This window comes from Meleagris gallopavo, chromosome 4, assembly GCF_000146605.3.
Source record: "Meleagris gallopavo isolate NT-WF06-2002-E0010 breed Aviagen turkey brand Nicholas breeding stock chromosome 4, Turkey_5.1, whole genome shotgun sequence".
NCBI lineage: Eukaryota > Metazoa > Chordata > Aves > Galliformes > Phasianidae > Meleagris > Meleagris gallopavo.
In genome coordinates this window covers 32,309,081-32,318,641 of record NC_015014.2, presented here as the reverse complement: position 1 = coordinate 32,318,641, position 9,561 = coordinate 32,309,081, and the positions used below count along the sequence as shown (strand labels likewise).

Sequence of the window (9,561 nt, the reverse complement as noted above, 5' to 3'; positions counted from 1 at the left end):
AAAAAAAAAGAAAACAGGGAAAGATTGCATGTGATGATAAACCAGTAGCACTTTTGCTTATATAGTACAAAGCACACCCTGAATTAATTGCCAAACAGAGCAATTTCTATCATCCTTCAGGCATTTTCATTACAGATTTTTTTTTTGGACGACCTAGAATTAGCTTAGATATCAACAAAAATCAGAGGTTTTAAGTCAATTTCATTTGCAGAGATTAAAGCAAAAAGATTAAATGAATGGCAAACATCACCAAAATTAAAGCTAGGATATTAACATTGTCATTCTTGCAAACTTTTCCAGTACTATAAATCTTCCTAAATTACACTCAAAGGCATTTTCTTTTTTTATTTTAACATTGGCTTGATGAAAGTTATCAGTACTTTCTAGATATTATAAATTGTGTAAAATAATTGCTAGCCTTGGGAATTCTCATCTCTTTGAATGACATTTAAAATCTATGAAATTTAATTAAAATACATATATCATAATTGCTTTGCCTAATTTTCTTCAAGACTTGGCTTTCAGATCTAAGCCATCTCATTTTCTGTTTTTCCTACACAGCGTTTCTCAATTGGCTGGCTTGCATAAACTATTATATTTAAGTCAGAAATAGTCCAGTATCAAAGTTTTTTCTCTGCTAAATTAAGTCACAAGTTATTTAGCACAGTACAACCGAGAATTCACATATTTTCAAAACAAAGCAAAAAAGAATGTGATTTTGTATAAAACACACATCTTCATTAATGATGAATATGTTTTGTGGCGTTGGAATTAGATGATCTCTAAGGTTCCTTCCAACCCAAACCATTCTAAGATATGATTCTATGTTTTGGAGAAAGCACGCGATATCAGCACTGTTCTCTCTGTTCAAGGAACATTGACTTCACTGCAGCAAAAAAACCCTCAAAGATTGTAGTGTTATTGAGCAGTATAGATAACAAATATGAAATATATTTGAAAATCTAACCTAGATTTCAGTTTCTGAACCACAAATATCATTTCTTTCCTTGTTTTAGACCTGGAAACCTTCTCAGCAAGACTAGACATAATCCACTTTCTTAGGTTACTATGAAATCTCTTGCATACGTATCAGAAAACCTAGTCATCCTTAGGATTGTAAAGACTCCATGGATGCAGAATGGGTAGAAATCACACTGATATCATCCTTCCCTTCGTACCAACCCTGTGAGAACTTGGTCGTTTACTCTTACCTTTTCTCTTGCTCCTTTAGCCTTGTCATTTCTGTGAATGATGCTGTCGCACAGTAGGAAGGGAGCCCAGGCTGCCACGTGGAATGCCTGGTGGACTTCTTTTCCTGGGTTGCTGGTGCAGTTCTCAGTATCTCACCTCCTCCTCTGTGCCTTGGGTTTCCTCTGTACAAAACAAGAATTTCAGCGCTGACCTCCTCTAAGGCTGGTGTTGAAATCAAGCAATGCAGTTACAGCTACTGGCAGAACCTCTTTAAAGCTGAAACTACTTTGTAATTTAGTTGATTTTTAAAAGATTTTTGAAAGCAAAAGAATCTTTCCTCTTTTTTTAGCAGCACATTCAAATTCTTATGAGTTCCTCTAGCTTAAGTTGCCAAAGTTACTGCATCCCTTTCTTAGCAATCCTTGAAATGGTTAAGATATTGGTTAGGCATTACAATACAACTAATTAGGTCTTCAGTTACTATTGAAACTGCTTTTTAAACAGGTATCTACTGAGATGAAAATTGTTTGATCTCATAGTCGGGCATCAAACATATCACTATTCAAAATACAGACAAGATCTGGTTTATTTTACATTAAATGTCTCTATTTATATATAAACTATTTCCAACTAACCATTACAAAGGAGCTCATATTATCACAAGCTATTATTTAAGACATAATCAAAAGACTCTTTCTTCAAATGAAATCTGAGTCTAGCTATAATCAAAACACTTCCCAACTTTGTTTTTGTTATATTAGTAAATACTAGTTAAGAAGTTGCCTTCAAAAAGACTCCCTCTGGAATATCTTGTGTATATTTAAAACGAAGGTTGTTTTCTTTCTTGAGGAAAAAGGCTCTGTACTTATTTCTTGTTAGCTTAAGGCACAAGCTAAAGCATATTACTTCTTTGGGAGATATCCTAATTAAAAATATCCTCTTAGAACAACTTAATCAGGGGAGGACTCCCGTTCTTTAAAAAATATACTGCTATTGGTTTTTTTGTTGTTGTTTTTTGTTTTTTAAAAAAAGGCTGCCTTAATTACAGTCTGCAGAAGCTTCTCCCCAAATTAAAGGTTATTGTCAAACAGTCTCTGCAAGACTATGCTAAGGCAAACTGAAAGGTATAAAAATACATCCCGGAGTTCGTGCAATTGAGACCCAGAGGCAACAGGCCTAGTGTTACTGTGAAGAAGAAATCACTCCCATTAACACTTATTGTGCCTGCCACTTTCTGAATGATGCCAGTAATGGCCCTGGCATCTGCATAATTAGCTTCAACATTTTCTTTAGTGAAACAAGGAACAGGAGGAGCTATAAGTTTTTTTGGGGTCCTACATGTTTAAGAGGCCTCTAAATACCTTCTTAGTGACACTAGAAACAAGAACAAATTCATTACTAGCAAGGACAACTATAATACAACATTACAACGTTGATAGCTACCAGGCTTACATTGGTAACGAAATTTGTCCCTTGGGAAATGAGCCACAGCTCAGTACACTGGAACAGACTTCTTAGTGAGGTAGTTGGTGCCAGAAGTGTTCAAGAGGCATTTGGACAATGCCTTTGGTTATATGCTTTATGTTTTGGTTAGTTCTGAAGCGGTCAGGAAGTTGGATCAAACGACATCTTTAGGTCTACTCCAACTAAACTGTTCTGTATTATTATATTAATTCCATTCTACTCCATCCTATCCTACCCTGTGATATTAAAATACATGATTCTATGAAATAAAAGAAAGGATCTGTTCTCTACACTCTTCTTATTGTAGTTGTGCTATTAAGATTCATCATCTAAAGAGACCTCCAGGAAGAAGCATTCCTCTCTAGCTTAGAGTCAGGTTCCTTTGCTTGCAGCACTAGGTGTGTTTTTAAGGACTCCCACCCAAGAACGTATCTGGTGCAACTCCACTTGATTGTGAAATCTGATCACAGTGCAAGATGATATGACTTTAGGCAGTCATGGCTCTAAGTCATAAAGCGAAAAAGATCGTAGTGCCATAAATAACAGTACTGGAAGATCAGTCTAACAACTTCCAGTCAGATTAAAGCTGCATTAGGTTCTGAATTTGTATGATCTTCTACCAGTTACTTTAACTGTTTGGAATTGGTATTTATGGAGTCTGTACAACAAAAGACTAGTCATCATACATACTAAGATCATAAACTAATTGTTTGATCTTCTGAAATTAGCTCTGAACAGATTACTGTGATTATACAAATAATTATGTTTATTTTAGAGGAGCAAAGACATTATTTTCCATTATTCTAAATCCAATCAGTGGAGTTCACTGTATAATTTGCCAATGAGATTACCTATCTGGTGCCTAATTTAGTGGTTGGCAACTCTGCCCACAGTAGGAGGTGGGAACTAGATGGTCTTTAAGGTCCCTTTCAAACCACATTGTTCTATGACTTTATTATTCTGTGACTTATTCTATGAAATTATGAGCTAATCTATTCTGTGGAAGAGCACATATTTCATTTTATGTGGAGCAGAAGCTCTAAACTTTATACATGAGTAGATAAGGGACCCATGCTCAGATTTGATATCTACAGAGTCCTTGGAATGATTAAATCAAGAGAAAAATATGCAGGAGGAGGAAATGTGTTTCCTCACCCACGTTCTTTTTCCCTTTGGTCCTGTCTCAGTAGTTTCTGAAACCCCACCTCTGCTTCCTTAGAACCACATTGCATCTGTGGCTCTTTAATTCTCTCTAATGGAAAGCAGCCAAAGGAAAGTCAGAGAGCAGAATGATGAAAGACTGGAATATGCTTGCTCATACTTCTGAGTGATTTTCACAAAAAGAAAAAAAGCAAACTGAAAGGAGGCAAAAGCCTATATTGGCTTATACTTTGGGGTCAGCATCTGAGTGCTAATGTGACTTAGAAGAAACCACCTCAGACCAGCTAAAAAGTCCTGTCTGCTTATCATAGCATTTTACACATTTTTCTCTCTTTTACTTCTGTTTTTACTGTAAATTTTACTTTAAAAAGCAGAGGTAGTCAAACTACCAAAGAAAATGCTCCAGTGATTTCAAACTATGGAGAAAATTAAAATAGGGTGTTTCTCTAAATATATGCTTTTTACTGAACAGTTTCAATTCAGATACATTGCCACTTCCAGGGGAATTGTTTAAACAAAACCTGTGTGATATGTGAAGCCTTCCAAATCTTCCTGACTATTCTTGAATCAAGAGAATCTGAGGGACAAGCAAGCTAGTCACTTCTATGGAGAGACATTGCTTGTTGCTGAATACAGACCAGGAAGAGAAATGACACTTATCTTGGCTGGTCATAAGCATCTCCTCAGATCATAGCATTTTCCAGAGCTTTTCAGGGAGGTTGCAGTGCGTTGTGCCATCAGTCCAACAAGGAAGAGCTGATCTGTCCGCAGTGCATCAGTGGCTGCATAGGATGCTTGTTGAGCTAATGTGGAACATGCTTGGAAGCGAGCTTGCACCACAACAAAGAAATTAATCACCATTTGTTGGCATGAATCTGAAAACAATTTCTCTGGATCTGTATTGACTGCAAGTTGTATTTGGCTTTGAGTCTCATCAGCACTTAAAGAACTCAGAATACTATAATATAAACATAATTTAATTGGGACAAACTTTCATTAGATCTAAGTTCTATGGAAATAAAGCACGTTTATCACTGAAGTAGACTCCAGATTAAAGCAGCAGTAGTTTCCCATACCATGTGGATCAGAAAGCTTGCAAAGCAAGTGGAGCAACAACAGTGTGAAAACGGGATGGAATACTGACTCAGCCTGTAATGACATCCCAGGACTGGAGCACACTGCAAATTGAGCACAGCAGCATGGGCGGGAGTAACTAACGAGTACAGTGTGAATATATTTCATCTCTTATGCACACAGGCATCTTCTCTTTTTAAACCCAGCTTGAGTAGAGGATGGGCCCAACTGCATGAAAGGACACCAGCACAAAAGTCTGCAATCAGTTTTTCATCTGTCTCTTGGGATAAAAGTGGAATATGTGAGTCATTTTCTTTTACAATGGAGAAAAATGAATCTGACTGCATCTGGTTAATACCAAGGACTGTCCAAATCCCACTGTAATTTGTCACAGACTAAAATGCAATTGTGTTTCTGGAGGTGCTTTGCCATGGGTTCTGAACTCAGCAATAAAATCTTTCTTTCAGTAGAATTTCAGTTTCTGAACTCATATTAATGACTAGTGATAAAGCAATTTCATCACTAAGTGATAAATAGTTGTCATTCTTTCTGTGCCTATACATTGAACAACAGCACATAGAAGCACAGGAATAGAGCCATTCAGACGGGTTCTGAGTTTATCATTTTTGCCTTTTCACACTCACATTTCACAAGCCACTATTGCAACAATAAAAACAGAAAAAGGGAAAACATTTGGGAGTGAAGCCTATGTTTAAACAAATTTTATATTGCACTGCTCTTTCTGACAGCCATGCAACCTGGTGGGAGAAAAGGGCTCTGGGCCTTACTATGTGAACAGCTTTCCTTTTTTTGTCAGCCTGTTCCATGTCTGTGCAGATGCTTTGCTCCTTGCCAGCTGATGGCTGGTTGATGCACAAGCAGTTGGCTATGTCGTTTTCAATCATGCTCCATTTAGAATGCTTTAAAGTAAACTAATTCTCACTCTGCAGTAAACTTGAGCCTGAGCAGATATTTTGGGATTAAAGTGGTACTTAAAATGAACAGATATATTGTTCTGGTTTCCTCTAAACAACCTAATGATAGAGAGGAAGCTGTGCCAACAAGCTGATAGCTACCTACCTCAGGAAGCAAGCATGGACCATGCTAATCACAGCACACCCTATGGCTGGAAGCTAATTTTACTTGTGAACCACAAAAAATGGGCGCAGCTAAGACAGAAAGGCCCGGCACAAAGCTCATGAGATGTGGGCCTAGAAGAGGCCCGATAATTGCAGGGTCACTCAGGGCACCCCACAATGCTCTGTCACCTTAAGATCAGTGCAGCCAGGTCTCAGGTGTAAATTTGGTCACAGGCCTGGGGCTGGCTGGCAGGGAGGTGCAGATGTGATAGGGCCTGCACACTCAGGAAAGCAGTGCACAGATGGCCTCCTCTGCTTTAACACCCACCTTATGGCAGGGTCTGTGCCCCATATCAGGAGAAGAGTGCAAGGGTGCTAAGAAACAGTGAGATCCCACAGGCTTGCTAGCCCTGGATGGATGCTTCTTCATGGTGGTAATGCCAAGTGGGAGCAGGGAGTCACATGGAATGGCAAAACCTGCGGCCAGGATCACCTCAGGCAAGGAAAAGCCAGCATTGCCTCAGGGCTAACAAACGTGCCCAGCTGATGTGTGTACACTGCAATTCCCAAGCACAGGCCACAGCATGCCAACTCAGTCTTTTATTAATCTCAGCTAACAGAGAATTGATTGGGGGATAAACAGCATTTTGTATGTGGAACTAGGCTCAAGCTCTTTGAATAAGCCCCGAACAAACAGACTTAGCCCTGCGCAGTTAACCCTCCCCACAGCTGCATGAGCGCAGGAGTGCTGGGAGTAACCTGTAGGCAGACAGAACATACACTTGGAAAGCTACCTTGCTCTGGCAGAAGCAGCTTTGGATGCAGTGACCCTGCTACAGAGCCAGTCATATCACATAGAATAGGCTGATTTCAGCTGTACAACAGATTTAGCCCTAATACAGAAGAAACCCACTTAAATAGTTTTGTGCAACTTCAGTCTAATGAAAGCGGGGATTAAAGACCACATCCCAAGGGAGCAGTCACAGTATGCTAGCCGGCTTTCCCCTCGAACCCTTCAACTCAGACTTTTCTTTTTCAGGTTCCTACTTTGTGACTCTCAGCAAACTCTTGGATACAGGACCTTCTCTCACAAAGTAGAGCACCTATGTCTTGCACCTTCTACTATTTCCATTTTCAATAATTGTTCAGTGACAGTTTTTCTAGCGTAGCTCTGCCATAAATCTCTTTGATGGCATCCCTTCCTCTGCCATATTAAAAATAATCTTAAATCTTTAGCTCATTCTTCTGTCCAGACTGCACTGCCCACTGTGATGCTGGATGTTCAAACAAGCTATTCTCTCATAGTTGGAAAAGTAATAAACATCCACATGGGAAAAAAAAAAAAGAAAAAAAAAAGAAGAGACTTTTTCCTCCACAAGTCTTCTTAATAATTATTTTTTACATTGAAGAATTCAAAATTTGATAAAACTTCAGACTGGGAGAAAGAAAAAAAAAAAGAAAAGAAAAGAAAAGAAGGAAAAAAAAAAAAAAAACCCAGACGTCAGTGCTGTTGGCTCATTGTTTCCTAGCCTAGGAAATGCCTCTGTGTTGCCTAACGTTAGTACTTGCTGTTGTGGTGAGAGACAACACGCTGCTTTGCTTGTTCAGCTCCAAGTGCAGCAGCACTTTGCCCCGTAATTGGTATGTCTAAATGAAGAACAGAGCAGATTTAACAGAGAGGAAGGAGAAAGCTTAGAGCAGCCATAGAATACTTTGACCAAGATGTTATTTACATTGTAGAAATTTGTTCTATTTCAAAAGCAGTGAATTGCAAGCATTAATATATTGTAAAAGGCAGAGGATACTGCTACCATTGACCAGTGTATGGGACTGCTGAATCACGGCCTGAACTTCTGATTGATCACCTGAGGCGAGAAATGAGTCAGCCACGGGAGCACAGGTGAAGGCAATTCACCTGTTTTTATTTAATTTATTTATTTTATTTAAGAGCTGACTGCCAGTAGGGAAGGATCTCTCTGGAGATCTGCTCCATCAGGAGTTCATCTTGTGAGCCCAGGACAGGGTGAGTGACTTTCTCTCATTTCCTCCAATATAAGTTATATTAGCCAGGCTCCCGGATGGACGGACACACACACACACACACACACCCATCTGTATATCCATTGATTAAACAACCAGTTTTCAAATCATCCAAGAAAAGTATTCGTCACAATTCAGTAGTAAAAAAGGAATATCTTACCCCTTTCTGAGGATACCAGGCTCAGTAGTAAACTCCCAAAGGAGGCAATCTCCAAGTAGAGAGTCTTCCCTTTCAGCTGCCAGCCCTTATATGTGATTAGGATCCCTCAGGGAATTGCTTGCACCTGTGCTCCTAGGGCTGACTATGCCCCTTCACCAGGTGCTCAATCACTGCTTCAGGCTGTGGACCTAACAGTTCTAGTATTCCAGTACAATGGGGGAACATCAACTTTAAACCAGCTTGACACTACTTGGCAACTTCTAGTCATTGCTCGTGTAATCTGCAAAAATCAGAGTAAAATGAAAACAGATTGATAAGACAGTCATTATTTCTGCTGGATAGCAGCTTGATCCTGGCAAAAAGGCTTGCAAACTGGCAGCTCAGGAAATGCAGGAGGGAATAAGTCTGCCAGATTCCTCTTCACCCAGTTACTATTGAGCAGCAAGATCATGCTGAAGAGAAGCATTTCAGCAATGTTTTCTTGCACCTGTGTTTCCTTTTGTGCCCAGGACTGCTGTTTTATCGCAGTCACAGAGGCTTGAGTTGTCAAAGTGTCTCTGTTCACTGCAGGCTGGGAAGTGAAGCGAGCACAACTGGTGTGTGTCTCTACTCCTTCCTAGAAGATCTGCGCTTCATTTCATGGTATTCAGCTCAGCTTTCACGCACTGGTGTTTCATTTGTATTGCTCAAACTATAGGGCAAAATACAGAGAAACTCATCTTGATGATTGAGGTATTTATAAAACCTGGTGAAATGAGATAGTCTGCTACACGCTTACTGGGAGACTAATGGTCTTGTGAGAACTAATAAAGAGTGGTGGAAAGAGCACAACAAATGCATCTATGGACAGCACAGAGATGAGCACTCAGATTACTGTTTGAAACTGGGAGCACTCCTGCAGCTGGCTTAAGCTTGACCAGCTTTTTCCTGCTGCCAACCCCACCAAGTGCAAGGCCAGCATTCTCAAGTACCAGCAATGCTGGGCTGCAGCTTAAAAATACTGGATCATTACTTAAAAAGCATTCTGCTCCCATTTTTTGACTACAAACAGTGCTATGTTTCTACCAAGCACAGTTCCAGATTTGCTTAATATTGACCAACATATAGAATATTATAGATAAAGACACAGCCTCCCTGCTTGGAAATCCTCAAACTGCCGGAGAGTGCTCAGGACACAAATCATTAGAAGTTTACCCTGTTCTTACATTCTTCTCTTTATATCTGGTATTGGTCATTGCTACAGACAGACTGTTGGGCTGGAGAGATCTCTGATGTCCCAAAGCGGTCCTTCTTAAATTCATCATTCCATCCTGGCAAAGAGAGACTCACCCTTTATAAAAACAGGCTTCATGTAAATGAGCTAGTAGCACAAGCCAAAAAGCACTGCAACAG

At 39.6% G+C, this 9,561-nt stretch overlaps 1 long non-coding RNA gene across 1 annotated transcript in view; it reads right to left on the bottom strand.

Annotated features, from left to right (window-relative positions):
- The window catches only part of LOC116216560, a 20,534-nt gene extending 11,236 nt beyond the window's left edge, over positions 1-9,298 (bottom strand). Inside the window, exons 1-2 of the long non-coding RNA XR_004159584.1 lie at positions 8,170-9,298; positions 1,212-1,373 (exon numbers count right to left, since the gene is read on the bottom strand). This is a non-coding gene — a long non-coding RNA (uncharacterized LOC116216560). The remainder of the gene's footprint in view (positions 1-1,211; positions 1,374-8,169) is intronic.
- Positions 9,299-9,561: the final 263 nt, after the last annotated feature.